Source organism: Eptesicus fuscus, chromosome 9 (assembly GCF_027574615.1).
Source record: "Eptesicus fuscus isolate TK198812 chromosome 9, DD_ASM_mEF_20220401, whole genome shotgun sequence".
In the NCBI taxonomy this organism is placed as follows: Eukaryota; Metazoa; Chordata; class Mammalia; order Chiroptera; family Vespertilionidae; genus Eptesicus; species Eptesicus fuscus.
In genome coordinates, this window is record NC_072481.1 from 48,607,547 (window position 1) to 48,623,038 (window position 15,492).

Here is a 15,492-nt window from a genome sequence, read left to right on the forward strand (position 1 = left end):
AGAGAATCATTGACCAGCTGCCTCTTGCATGCCCCCTACTGGGAATCAAGCCTGCAACCCAAGCATGTGCCCTTGACTGGAAGTGAACCTGGGACCCTTCAGTCGAAGGCCAATGCTCTATCCACTGAACCAAACCAGCCAGGGCAAGGACTTCTCTTTGGAGACATTTATTTTTCTTCTGTTCTTCATATTTTTCCTTTTCACGCAAAGCTAAGGTTGAGAGTGTCTGTATATGTAGAGGTAGTTTCTAGTTCAACCAGTGAGGTTATTGCCCTTTAGTGGTCCTGACTTCATTAAGAGGTCTTTGATCCAACCTCCCACTCTGCTTAGGCTCCTGTTTACTGTCATTAGCCCCTTTAAATTCAGGTTTTAGGCCCAGCCAGCATGACTCAGTAGTTGAGCACTGACCTCTGAACCAGGAGGTTATGGTTTGATTCCTAGTCAGGGCATATGCCCGGGTTGTGGGGTTGATTCCCAGTAGGGGACATGCAGGAAGCAGCTGATTAATGAGTCTCTCTCATCATTGATGTTTCTATCTCTCTCTCCCTCTCCCTTCCTCACTGAAATCAATAAAAGTATATTTAATTCAGATTTTAAACCGCCAGGAGTCAATAAGTACTTCCGAGGAAAATGTTGGCTCTGGCACTAACTTAAATTTTTGTGCATTGTGGGAGTCCTCTGAACAATTCTGTTCCTTCCACCAGCTGTTATATATCCAAAATTTTGTTACATTAAGAATTTTTTTTAGCATTTTCTGTTGTGCCGTCTGGAAGGGATTTCACTGCTCAGGTTTAGACATATTGCCAGAAATGCTCATTTATTTTAAAAGACTAATTTTATCTAATCTCATATGTTTATATCTTTCTCCCTTCTTTTCCTACAACATCTTTTAATTTTTCCTTCAATCATCATGTTTTCTATTTTCATCCTTTAAACTCCTCTACACCTTATACTCAGACTATTGCAAGGACCTCCAATAGAGACCTCAACTCTGACATCACTTTCAAGTTTATCCTGCATGTCATAGCCAGAAATCTATCTAGATAAACAAAATGCAAAATAGCAGCAGCATTTTGTTTCAGCATCTTGGAAAACAGCTCAGAATAGATCATCAGCAATCCAAGAAGAGGAGATTATGTTGTTGGAGGAAACCTATAAGTAAGTAAGTGTGTGTGTGTGTGTGTGTGTGTGTGTGTGTGTGTGTGTGTGTGTGTGTGTGTGTGTAGGACAATCAGATAAGTCAAGAGGCTGCCTCTAGGATCAGAGAGAAAGGAGAGATCAAAGCTGACTGGATAAAGGAGTGGGATACTCAATGGCTTTACAAAAAAAGATGGTTTCTCAGTCAAGTCTTAAAGTAGTTGTTATCCAGATGAAAAGAGGGCAAGAGAAGGTATTATGGGAGCAGAAACAGTATGTGCAAAGACACCACTGCTTATGGTTTATTTGGAAACAGGAAAGTTGAATAAGGTGTTGAATAGAGAACATTCCAATGGTAGAAGATTTAGTTGCAATGTGGATTTCTGTTCTGCAGAAATATTAAACAAGGATAATACTTCTCCAGTTCTTTCCTATATTTTGTCATAGTTCACCAACCCAACAGATTGATAGAGAGGTAGTCATTTAACATTAAAGAAAGTTAAATTGTCTTTACTGTATCTTTCTAGATGGGTTTTGAGTTTCTCCTTGAATGCCTTTAGTAATAGACATCATGGAGCAAATTGTCTGGGTTGAAATACTAGCTCACTGCTATAGTAGACCAAGGCAGACCTGTGGCTCTAAAGACTCAAATGGGCACACTGGTCAAGCAAGAACCAACATATGGAAACAATTACATTCGGTAACAGTGGCTCAACCAGAAATTATGAATCTGGGACCTCCATACAATGGCCTAAACAATATGATTCCTTCTCAACCTAAAAAGAAATAAAGGGCAAGTATAGTTTTGCAAATTCTTCCAAAGGGGAGGATCTGCACATGACGTGCTGAAACTACTCTACTTTTTAAAAAATACATATTTTTTATTGATTTCAGAAAGGAAGGGAGAGGGAGAGAGAGAGAGATAGAAACATCAATGATGAGAGAATCATTGATTGGCTGCCTCCCGCAAGTCCCACACTGGGGATCGAGCCTGCAAACTGGGAATGTGCCCTGACTGGGAATCGAGTCATGACCTCCTGGTTCATAGGTAAATGCTCAACCACTGAGCCAGGCCAGCTGGGTGAAACTATTCTACTTTTGGCATGCTTCCTGGAAAGATTGCACTAGAGAGACTTATTTCCTTCCCATCTTGTTCTTAGATGTATTTTTTTGCATTGCTTACTAGTTGAAGCAATAGTAAAACAACAAGAAAGTTAACCTTAGCTCACTCAGGGTAATCAGTCTCATTAATCTGAACTCAGACCAGCCTTTGCATAGCTTAATCACTTACAAATTATGATTTGCTCATTTGTAAAATGGGACTGATTTGTGGATTGAATGAGATAATGATTGCAAAGTGCCTGGATCATAGAGAGTATGAACTAAGGCTGATATTATTATTAAGTCACTATTTCACATGGTTACCCCTTCCATCTGCACCTGTTCTTTTTTATCCAGAATCAGAGAGCCATATCTATAAACTCTACACCTTGGTTATGGTTCCAAGGTTTTGTAGAATGAATCAAATTTATCCTTCACAGCTATTCTATTTTCACGTTGTATCATTCAATTTATATATCTAAAATCTGGTCCCTCAGTCTTCCACATGTTAGTCCCTGGCCCTCTAAATACATTTGTCACAAATGGGAGATACTACTAGCATCTAGTGGACAGAGGCCATGGATACTGCTAAACATCATACAATACACAGAATAGCCTCCTACAACAAAGAATTATTAGGTCCAAAATGTGCTGAGATTGAGAAACTCTCATTTAGAATTTAGCTTTATTGATTTACAATCAGTTAAGAGAAGGTCTAAAAATGTACCAAAGTAAGCTGATTGTCTTTTCTCTCTGTGTTTTTTTTTTTTTTTCTGTTAATGGACCCAGCTTTTAAATAAAACAGCACTTGAGCTGAAAAAAAACACACAAAAAACAAACAAACAAACAAACAAAACAACAACAACAACAACAACCCATGCACAAATAAAACCTTATAGCTCAGAGTTTTTAGTACCAGAGTTCCTTATACTTGTATTGACAGGTGTTAGCCAAGTGCCAGCCACCCTCCTCCTTAGCTGGGATAAAGTTGTACTCATTACATATTCATGCTTGCAATGTCATTCTTCACTGAAGAAATTCAGGGCACATCATTAATTAAAGCAATGAATTCCCCAGAAACAACACTAATTAAACCTCAAAATCAAAACAGCATAAAAAGCAGACCTCATTTTTCCATCCTATCTGAGCAACTGAGAAAAATCATATGGCTTTATTAGGCTAAGTGGGGTATGGTAGGATTTATCACAAAGGCAGTCCAGTCACCTTCATTTCTTCTTTCTTCTTCTTGTTTCTTGCTCCTAGTTCCAAAAATAAACCATAAGCAAAGCTGCCAAGAAGCAAATAGCTGGTTGATAGTGGTAGTGCTGTCATTTAGATGGTATGTTTTATCTTCTGTGAAGAAGTGGTGGAATTCCAGAGCAGCAGGAGGGTTAGAGTTTAAGGAAACAGAAATCCACTCTGCTAACCTAGACAACCTTGGTCCTCTGCTTTTCTACTCCATACTTGATATTTGGGCAACCTCATAGTTTAACTCCCACATATTTGCTGATTACTTCCATGTCTATATTTTTTTCATTATAGGAACTGTGCTTAATGCTTTGCATGCCTTACCTTTTTTTTTTTAATCCTTCAATAGCCCAATGTACTCATATTCACATTTTCTAGATTATGAAATGAATGTTTAGAGAAGTATTTTGTCCAAGATTATATGTATAGTTAGTGCAAAAGCTCCCGCTCAAATCTTTTATTCCCTGTTTATTTTCAATCACACTGATTCAGGTTCCCATTGTTTCTCATCAGAATTATTGACCCAGTTTCCTAACTGGACTCCCTGGTATTGCTTCCTTTCATGCCATCCTACACTCTGCAACCAAAATAATCTTTCTAAAATGCAGACCTAGTAACTCCCTTAGATAGTCTAACTAAATGGTTGGTGGTTCCTTGGATTCATCAGGCTTCATGTCCTTACCATGTTGTTTCCCTAACTGACATTTATTTGCCTTACAAATTAGCTGAAAGGGTTGGCCATATTGACTAGAAAGGTAGCCATACCTTTCTTAAAATGCAGACTAAGTTACTTGCCTTAATAACATCTGTAAAAAGAGAGAAAGAGAGAGAGAGAGAGAGAGAGAGAGAGAGAGAGAGAGAGAGAGAGAGAGAAGTTAAACTTTTGAATAATCCAAGCATGTTTGTGAAATAATTTGCCATCCACAACATTGAAATACTGTTTTTACTTTTATCAATTATGCCATTAAAGGGACTTTACTAGGCCTTATCACTTTAGCAATGGACTGTAATGAAGTTTACCACTTTTCCATTTACCTTGTCTCTAAGATGTCAAAATTTTAATTTTTTTAGTGTTCTGAAGGCACCTCAAAATCATATTTCATTCATCTTCTTTACCCTGAAAAATTAAACACATCTTCAGAGTACATGTATCTGTGAATATACCAATTGGTACCTCTCTCTTGTCTTCTCATTAGGTGGTTTAAGTCCACTAATATTTTTACCTATTTAGTCCAATCCTTTGGGAGGTGCTGCACTCAGGAAAGTCCAGTCCTTTTGAATCTGTCTTACTTGCCTTTCTTGAAGGACATACAAGACTGGAAAGTATATCCCATGGCAACTCATAAAATCCCTGGCTACTTTCTATAGTGCCAATAACTTTCCTCTAGTTTATGCCATTCCATCCCTACACTCCCTGCTAATATCCTCCCTCAATTCTTTTTGCTCCCTGACTTCCTCTCCACCCACCTATTCCATCAGTTTGCAGCTCTCTCCAGATAATAACCCAGGCAGCTGTTGTACTTTCTTTACCTCCCACCTTCTGGGGACTCCATACATGAACTCAAAGTATTAGCCTGGCAATATTGTGAGAGCAGGAGGACAGGGGACAAAGAGGGCAAAACCAGGTCACTTGATATTTTAATAGCTCAGTCCATCACAATTACAGTATTTTGCTTCTACTTGGTAATTATGATTTTGGTAATGTGAGGAACCTCAGACATCAGATAGCCCACTTTTCTAATATATAGATAAGGAGACAACAGATGCTCAAATAGGTGTAGCTTGCCCATGGTCACCCCAATGGTCAATATCATAGATAAGCCAGATATTCTGACTTGGAGTTCAGGATAGCTTCTAGTATTCTATGCTGTTTAAACTCCTCACTTAGTGCTAAGTGCAGTACCTTTTGCAAAATATGGACTAGGTGACTGTGGGAGCAAACAAAAAATATACAATTTAATGATTGATGTTAAAGGAGGATCCTTCTCTCCAATGCACCAGGACAGAGGAACCAGGTAGAGAAGCAAAATCAGGTCTGCCTGCCAATCTGTTTAGGCTGTTTTAATTATGATATTTCATTATGGATTACCTGGGGGTTCTACTATTGTATTTTAATAATATAGTGAACCTTTAAAATGAGGGTAAACACATCCCACCTTACCCCAAATGGCCTTTTTAGTTTTCATTGGGTGTGCTTTAATGTAATAAAAATAATAACAACATTACTAATAGTACCATTACTGATTGCATACTATATGCCAGGGCTCCCATTAAATATGTATATTCTCCCATTTAAGTTAATTTTCAAAATGACTCCATGAAATGTGAATATATGTATCTACAGATTAGGAAACTGAGGCTCAGAGAAATAAGATAAGTTATGTCATTCAGTAAATAGCAGAGCCAAGGTTTAAACCCAGGCCATCTGGTCTCCAATAGTCTTCTCTTTTACTCCCTGCCATACAGGCAGAAGATGACTCTACTTCCCTCATTCGCCTTGTCCTAGTGTAGTTCATTCTTTCATTCAAGGAGCTTTTATTTGTGAGCATTGGGACAGGTGATAGGAACACAAAGCTGAACAAAACATTTTTCTGCTTTAAAGGAGATTGTACAAGTCAGCAACTGAAGTGCAGCATAAGGAAGTGCTTTCCTAGAGGTACAGATGTGATACTCAGGGCTCCAGGGGGACATCAAAACCAGAGGGAACGGGGATGGCCAGGCAATGCTTGCAGGGAGAGGGCCTTTGGGCTGAATATTTCAGGAGAAATATGTGTGAATTAGGGACCAGTGTGTGTGAGGACATGGAACATGGTGAACTTACGGAGGACATGGAACATGGTGAACTTAAGGAGTGGTGAGTAATTCAGACTGGAGGGAGGAGGCCAAGTGGGGCTCAGCAGAGAGAGCTGGAGAGGCAGTCCAGGTTGGTCCTGCACAGCTGTTTGAACCATGTTGAGTGGTTTTGAAAATGAGAAGTGTGAACGGAAGGAGCCACATGCTAACCTGACAAGCTCAGGGGAGGCCTATGTGGCACTCTTGCAAACTCAGAGACCTGAAATAACCACAAAGGATGGTTTGAAAATTAAATATTTGACTACAAACAGGTTATAGTGGGCAGTCATGTCCTAGGCCGATATCTTCCCTGACAAAGGTCAACTTAGATCTTCCTTACTGAGCCCATTTGCCTTTTTGCCTCTAAGATAACATATCTGTGAGATGTCTGGGTAATTTGTAACTTCCTTCTTTTGCTGGAGCCCCTGGGGCAAACCAAATGTGGTGGGCGCCAGGACAGATACTTCAAATTCCTTCATTATCATGTTAATTGTTTCTGTACCCACCTAAGTATGTGTCCATCATTTTGCTTTTTATCCAATCCCAGGGGTTTCCCACCGTTTGACTTTATCCCACCTCCTTAATCCGTCACCAATGAATTTCATGTAGCTCACCTATGTCCCTCCTCTGATGGCAATGTATAAATACAGATGTAACCCACCATTTCCTCGGAGCATTATCTCAATTCATTGAGGTTCTGCTTCCCGGCATATGTCGACATTTTGGCTCAAATAAACTCACTAAAATTCTTTACAGGTTTCAATGGTTTTTTCGTTAACAGAAGCCACAGCCAAACTTTTATCAGAGAAATGAAGTAGTCAGAGATGGTGTAGGGAATGTACTTGTAATTGGGTGGGGTTGTGGAAGATAGAACGGCGGGATAAAGTGTTAGGTGGGGATAGGAGACTGGGGACTGGGCCACTATAGGAGATACTGCTGTAATCCAGGTTAAGAGGGAGGAGAGTGGAATTGAGGACCATCAAAGGGAAAATAAAAAGGAGAAAATGGGTTTCCAAGATCTGAAACAGCTTCTTTTGGCTGCCACGGAGACTGACCAGGTGTCCAAAGTTGTTTGCTTCACTGACATTTGACTCTGCCCCTTGCTCAAGGAGACTTCCCTGCATGTGCTGTCTATTGAAAAAGAAGAAACAAGCCCAAATGTGAAATGAACCACAAAAAACTATGACTGAAAAAGAATCAGCCAAAGGACCCGAAGGAGGTCAATCTTTTTCTTTTCACCCTAAGCCTTGTGTCCCTGTTTCCTCTCCAGTCTTTCCCTTTGCCTCCTCACTCTTTACCTGCCTCCATGACTTTAACACACAGTGCCCATGGTTAAAGATCTCAGGAGGGCAAGAAGCTGAAAGTACAGCTCAGCTTAACTCCAGAATATGGGCATTGCAAAGCTTGGCTTTTGAAAAAGAGCTGCTTCTTGATCCAAATACACTGTGTGGGGGGAGGGGTGATTAGGGGAAGCTCAGCTTTTGCTGCCATAATGTTCCTTCAACAAGCCTAAGTACTGCTTGAGAATAGTATTTATGTTTTTCTATTGCTATATGGCTATTAGTCTGGACCCAGGCCCGTGAAGTTGCTGGATGCTAATGACCTTTTGTTTAGAAAACATCTAAAATAAGGTTCTCAAATTATGCAATCCCCATTGCCAAAAAGCTTTCTGTGGCCTTTTGAGCAAAATGAAGAAAAATGGCACATAAATTCACATCCATTTTTCAATGTAAATCGCCATTTTATTAAGAATGGAATCTACAACAAGGCAATCATAATTTAAATTAATGAACCTTCAAGTAATGCTTGATGTTGCCAATTATTTTTTCATATAATATGAAATCTCTGGGTTCATAAATAACATTCTTTCCCTATTCAGGAAAAACCATGCTCAGCAATGTGTTATTCATGACTTAATTATTCTATAGATGCTTCATTCATATGCATGCAGATATATCTGGCAGCATTGCATTTTAATGAAGATGCTGAAAGGCAGCAGGCTATAATTTCTAACAGAGAATTCTGTCAGGATTGAACAATAGCAGCGCCTGGAGAGGACTGGGAAATAGCATAGCCCAGAAAGAAAATTAAAAATCCATTTAAATATTTTAATTATAATCTTCATTAGTGAAATTTTGAAGTCCTTTTGCACATACAGAGCTTCTATAGTTTAGGAGCTATTTTTGTTGGAGGAGAATAATTTTGAGGAAGAAAAATATTTTCAAGATTCCATGGATTGAGGTACAATCTCTTCCTTGGGAGCACAGGACTAGGTCTCTGCCCCTATCCCCTGTACCTGCTTAGCCTGACTTATTTTCATTGAAGTACTGGGGTCAAAATAACCCATTAGTTCAACCTTGCAAGGGACAATGAGAGGAAAAAGGGGGGGATTTATTTCAGGGTTTTTGTGTGTGTATGTGTGTGCTGAATACACGTATATGAGGTGTAGTATTTTAGCACTAGTTGGATGCCCCTCAAATTCCCATCCTTTGACCTTTCATAAAGCTCAGTTTGACTAGAAACAATTAAGACTTATTTCAAATATGAGGATTGCCAGAGTTTTTTTGTTGTTGTTGCTCTTGTTATTTTTTTTAATCCTCACTCCAGGATATTTTTTTTCCATTGATTTTTAGAGAGAGTGGAAGGGAGGGAGGAGAAGAGAGAGAGAGAGAGAGAGAGAGAGAGAGAGAGAGAGAGAGAAAATATATAGAGAGAATTCTATTTTCCCCATTGATTTTTAGAGAGAGTGGAAGGGAGGGAGGAGAGAGAGAGAAAAGCTGTGAGAGAGACACATCCATTGATTGCCTCCCACATGCGCCCTGGCACATACCTGCAGGTAAGTGCCCTTGACTTGGAATTGAACCCCCCACTCTTTGGTTTGTGGGCTGATGCTTTAACCAGTGAGTCACACTGGCCAGGGTAAGGATTGCCACAGTTTTGTTATGGTTTCTCTTTCATTTTCCTAGGAATAAATATCAAAGAAAATGATAACATTGTTAAAAGCACAGGAAATAGCTAAGTAAATTATGAAACAGGTCATAATTCTACTTGCTCTATTATAAAATAAAAGCAAAATAGAAGCCTATCACTACATGTTCAGGTATTTTAGGAGAACTATGAATATGCAAGTGACAGGGTGTTTGGGGCATTTAGGAAGGTGTGGCATTTTCTGGAAGGGTGATGAATAACAGGAGCAGCTGTCTATGCAATACCTGGGTTTCCTCCCATGCCTTTGAAACTGCTCTTGTTCTGGTCACCGGTGTTCTTTGTGTAGTCCAATTCAGTGCACACTTTGCTGTCTTCCTTTGACTTTACTTCTCTCTATCTAATTCAACATGAATGACAGCTTCCTTTCTTCAAACATGCTTCTCTCATGACTCTTGATGCAATTCATTTCTACTTTTTAGCCTCTTGTACTAGTATTTCCCCCCTTTTTTCTTTTCTTTTTTTTATTGTTAACCTTTGGTAAATAGAATTTAACATCTCTTATGTACTTGAATTTTTCATCTTTTTCTGTAATTTACATCTTTGATGTAAATTTTAAAATGTTTCTATTTGCTTGTCATATTTTGAGGTAGAAACCCAACCTCTTTCTCCCCTATATGTATGACCATTTGTTCTAGAATTATTAATTGAATAGATCTTCTTTTCACCAATGGTCTGTAAAGCCACCTCTATTGTAGATTGTATACCAACAGTTTATTTAAGTATGGATCTATTTGTTTCCTGTTACTGCATAACAAATTACCACAAATTTGCATTTTAAAACAACACCCATTTACTTACACCCAGTAGATCAGAAGTCCAGGCAGGCTTTACACCATTGTAATGAGCTAGTTATTTATAATAGGAAAGGAGCAAAGAGGGAAGGCCAGACATCATAGGCATGGCATTTGGCCAGCTGCAATTTCACACTCCCCAGGGAACACTGGCCTATTCCCTGCAAAATGTTGGGGGGAAGGGATCTAACAAAAGGAAGATAGGTAGACACATGCCAAGTAAAATTGGGGTGACATAGGGAAGGTACTTGTCTGTCAATCACACTTGGGGACAGAAATGTTTGGCCAGAATGGGTGCAGCCACTGCAAGCTCGTGAAAACTTGGGAATACATAATCCCCTAAACACAGAAGTTTGCTCTCTTAGTTCTCTTGTTGCTCCCTATTTCTGTTGTTATGTGACTTTTAGCTCTTGGTTCTCTTGCACTTATTTGTCCATATGACCCATGGCCATATAGACCCTATATGCAATGAACTAATGGACTGCAGTGAGAAACAGAAGCTAAGCTAACCTGATGCTGGACTGAACCTGGTTCCAATATGGAATGGAAACTCTGGATACTGGCTTGGATTCTACTAGTAGCTCTACTGAAGCCCCAACTACACTTATTTTATAACTAGACTAAGGGAATTGGGACTTAGGAAACCCAGGGGTGCAATTCCATGGAAATAAGGCTTTCTACTATATCTCATCTTCCTGTGGGGAAATGCCTGTTCCAGCAGTATCCCAATAATCACGCGCCCACTAGCAACTGGGGAGATGATCCCTTCTTCTTTCCTCTAACAGGCTCACCTGGGTTCTCATAAGTGTTGAAACTGGTGTTGGCTGGGCCAGGCTTTCATCTGCAGGTTTTGGACCATAACCTGCTTTCAAGCTCATCAGGAAGTTGGAAGAATTCAGTTCCTTGAGGCTATAGGATTGAGGTCCCTGATTCCTTGACTATGAGCTTGCGGCTACTCTCAGCAACTCAAGGCCACCCATATTCCCTGTGGCCCCTCCCATCTTCAAAGCCAGCAACCACATGTCAAATACTTCTCAAGCTTCCAATCTCAAGTTCCTTATCTTCCACCAGTCAGAGAAAGATCTTTTTTTGAAGAGCTTATATGAATATATTAGCTATATCCAGGTAATCCTCATTTTTCCACATAGTGTAACATAATCATGGGAAGGATATTTTATCATATTCTACCTTAATCAAAGTGGAGGATATTATACAAGGCAAGAATCATTAGGAGTAATTCTTAGAATCTTACCTATCACAGTCTGTGGGCTTTCTAACCATTGGTTTAGCCCCGTGCCAGTATCCACATTGTCTAATCAAGTTATATCAAGAATCCCACTGATATTTTAACTAGAATTACATTGGATTTATATGGTTCTGTCTTTTTGATATTGAATCTTTTTATTAAAAAGACTAGTGGCCTGGTGCATAAAATTCGTGCACATTAAAAGGGAATTAATTAGAAGACATATTTTAATATTGCTATTTGCCCTTTCTCTATAATAGGAGTGTCAGAGATGAGAGAAAATTAGTAAAATGTATATAAAATCTCCCTCCTGTCAGAGTCTGGGGCATATCATGGGACCTAGAGTCAAGTCCCCGCCCACCACCCACACGCATTTTGAAAATGCAGGAGACCCAGACCCGGCTGGCCCCACCCCCGTCAAACCCCTCTGGGTAGGAGGCGCAGCCTCAGGTCTCCCAGCCTGGTGCTGGGGTGAGGGGCCTGGCCTGAGGTCCCCCATCAAGCCCTGCTGGGTGGGGGTGTGGCCTGAGGTCCCCTGTCAAGCCCAGCCCCTCCCCCCCACACACACAGCATCATGTCAGCGCTGAGCGGGGACGCACGCAGGCAGAGTCACGTCCGTAGCTGGGGATGCAGGCAGGCAGCTTCACCTCAGTGCTGGGCTGGGACGCACACAGACAGCATGACCTTAGCGCTGGGGGCGGAAGTCCCCGCCCCTGTCCCCGTCCCCGCCCACAGACTGGTTGTGACTGGGACACTGTAGCAGAAAAATTAGCATATTACCTCTTTATATGTATAGATGTGATATATCTCGTTATTTATAATTTTGTCCATAAATCGTGCATATCTCCCTTTTTATATGTCATAATGAAACATTACAATGATTTCTGGCCCAAACAAAAATTTTGATTTGAAGTGGGACTTTTGGAATGGTTGAGTGAAGAGGTACACAAATCCTCTCCCCGCAAAACCAACTTTAAAACCAGACAAAACTCAAAAACAACCACTTCAGGGTTTTAGAAATTGACCAAAGGCATCCCTCTAATTGACAAGAATTTATTCAAGTAAAACGAAGCATCAGTAATCACAGTGGGAGCCTGTGGCATTTTATCCCCAGGCTTCTGCCATTCCTGACCCCATCTCTGCTGTTCAGTCATTTTCCTAGGGCAGGGCAAGCTCTGAGCACTGAAAGCCTTTTTACTAGAGATTTGTTTTAGAGCACAGTTAGCCTAGGGCATTTTCAAAAATGATAGTAGGAAAATCTAGGGAAAATCGCAAACAATTTAAGAAAGCTGATATTCCTGCTTTGTGAGGTCACAATACTACTTGGGCAAGCAACAGACTGATAGATGGGCCAGGAAATTGAAAGGGAAATTCAGAGATTGAGATAGTGATAGGCCTTCATGTGTGTTCACGTAGCTCCAGTGATTTAGAAGAGGGTATGCATGCTTAAGAATGTACACACACACAGGAAAAATCAAATAGGGCTCAGCTATCTACTTTTCCCTGACAAATGGGAAATCTTGAGTAGGCAGAAAGAATAAGCTAGAGCAGACCTGTAAACTGCTTGAACTTTTATTATATTCCTTAAAAACACACAGCTCCATTGGCAAAGAGTGGGAGTCTTCCTTGTTCAAAATGTGTATTCACAACATCTAAGCAATCATTGGCTGACCACTAAGCTATGCTGACCTCTAGGAAGCCGGGCTTAAAAAGAAACCACAAATACATTTTTAAAAACCTGAGCGGAGATATGGCTGGCTGCACAATGCTGGGAAGACAGACTCTACAGAGTTAATCCAGGAAAGTTATCAAAACAAAAATATCAGCAAAAACAACTACCCCTGGAGGGGATAAAAATACAGAGTTGCTAATATATATTACTTAAAATTTCCAATTTAAAAAATTACATGGAAAAATAAATATTCAGGAAAGTGTGACCATACACAGGAAGAAAACCGAAGGGATTCAGGACATGTCACCCCAAAATATGCCACTTTGGCATAGTGATAATTTGAATTAAAGGCACTTAAATAACAGCAGGTGCAAGAAAAGCACTTGATTCACCCTTTTCTTCCTGAAAAACTCCCTTGTGAGATCTTCCCTCCCTATGCCAGGAGGAAAGGAACATTCTTATCACCAGATATGGGAGTCAAGGCCAAGAAAATTAATTACATTTCCGCAATTGCCACTCTTTGTTCAACCTAGTATATAAGTATCTAGGTTCTGTCACTTTTTGGATCTTCATTTCCTTATGAAGGCTCCCATGTCATATAAAGCTAAAATGAAATAAATTTGTTTGCTTTTCTTGTTATTGTGTCTTATGTCAATTTAATTCTCAAGCCCAACTAGATTCTTTAAGAGGGGAGAGAGAAGGGATTTGCCACTCCTACAAAAGCAATCAGTAGAAACTATCTCTGAGGGGGCCATATATTAGACGTGGCAGAGGAATAAATCAAAGCAATTATTATAAACTAGAGGCCTGGTGCATGAAATTCATGCACGGGGGGGTGGGGGGGTGTGTGTGTGGGGGGGTGTCCCTCAGCCCAGCCTGTACCATCTCCAATCTGGGACATCCCTCTCACAATCCAGGACTGCTGGCTCCCAACCGCTCGCTTGCCTGCCTGCCTGATTGCCCCTAACCACTTCTGCCTGCCAGCCTGATCAACTCCTAACCACTCCCCTGCCAGCCTGATTGACACATAACTGCTCCCCTGCTAGCCCGATTGCCCCTAGCTGCCCTCCCCTGCTGGCCTGGTCACCCCTAACTGTCCTCTTCTGCAGGCCTGATCGCCCCCAACTGCCCTCCCCTGCTGGCCCAGTCCCCGCCAACTTCCCTCCCCTGCAGGCCTGGTCACCCCTAACTGCCCTCCCCTGCTGGTCTGGTCACCCCTAACTGCCCTCCCCTGCTGGCCTGGTCACCCCTAACTGCTCTTCCCTGCTGGCCTGATCGCCCACAACTGCCCTCCCATGCTGGCCATGTTGTGGCAGCCATCTTGTGTCCACATGGGGACGGCCATCTTTGACCACATGGGGGTGGCCATCTTGTGTGTTGGAGTAATGGTCAATTTGCATATTACCTCTTTATTATATAGGATGTGTTTAAATAAAGGAAGCAATATTTAAAGAGGTAAAGGAATTATAACAGCAACTCATCAAATAGAGAACATGGATATAGAGATAAATATTATTTAAAAATCAAATAGAAATTCTGAAGCTTAAAAGTAGAATAATTGAAATGAGAAATTCGCTACAGGGACTCAGAACAGATTTCAGCTGGCAGATTAAAATAAGTCAGTGAAATCAAGGATGGTTAAAAAATTATAAGAAATTACAAAAAAAAGAACAAAGTCTCAGAGATCTGAGAACACCATCAAATGACCAAACATAAGTGTTCCAGAATTAGAGGAGAAAAAAGAAGGGGAAGAAAAAAATATTCAAGAAATTGTGCTCCAAAATAAGTAAAATATATATAGTAAAAAGCATCTGCATTATTTTGTTTGGCCTGTCATAACAAAATGCCATAAACTGAGTGGCTTAAACAACAGACACTTATTTTTCACAGTTTTGGAGAATGAAAAGTCCAAAATCAAGGTGCTGGCAGATTCAATGGCAGCCTTCTTACTGTGTCCACACGTGGCAGAGAGTGAGGGAGTTTTGGTCTCTCTTCCACTCCTTACAAGGACACAAATCCCATTATGGAGGACCCATCCTCATGACCTCATCTAAGCCTAATTACCTCACAAAGACCCCATCTCTAAACACCACCATATTGAAAGATATGGCTTCAAATATGAACTTTGGGGGGACATAAATATTCAGTTCATAACAGCATCCTACAAATGAATTTAGTGTACTAGAAAATATGCAATACAAAAAAGGCAGTAAAGGAAGAAATGAAAAACAAAAATGACACGAAATATGTATATAAATAAATCCAAATAAAAATTTAACAAATAAGTTAAAAGTAAAAAAACATAGAAAAAACTTGTATTAGAATGGCCAAAATCAGAAAAACTGACTATCTTTACTGCTGGTAAAGATGGAACATGAACTCACATTCATTGCTAGTGGGAATATAAAATGATATAAATGCTTCGGAAGACAGTTTAGTAGTTTCTCACAAAACTGAATACTTATATGATGGACTCA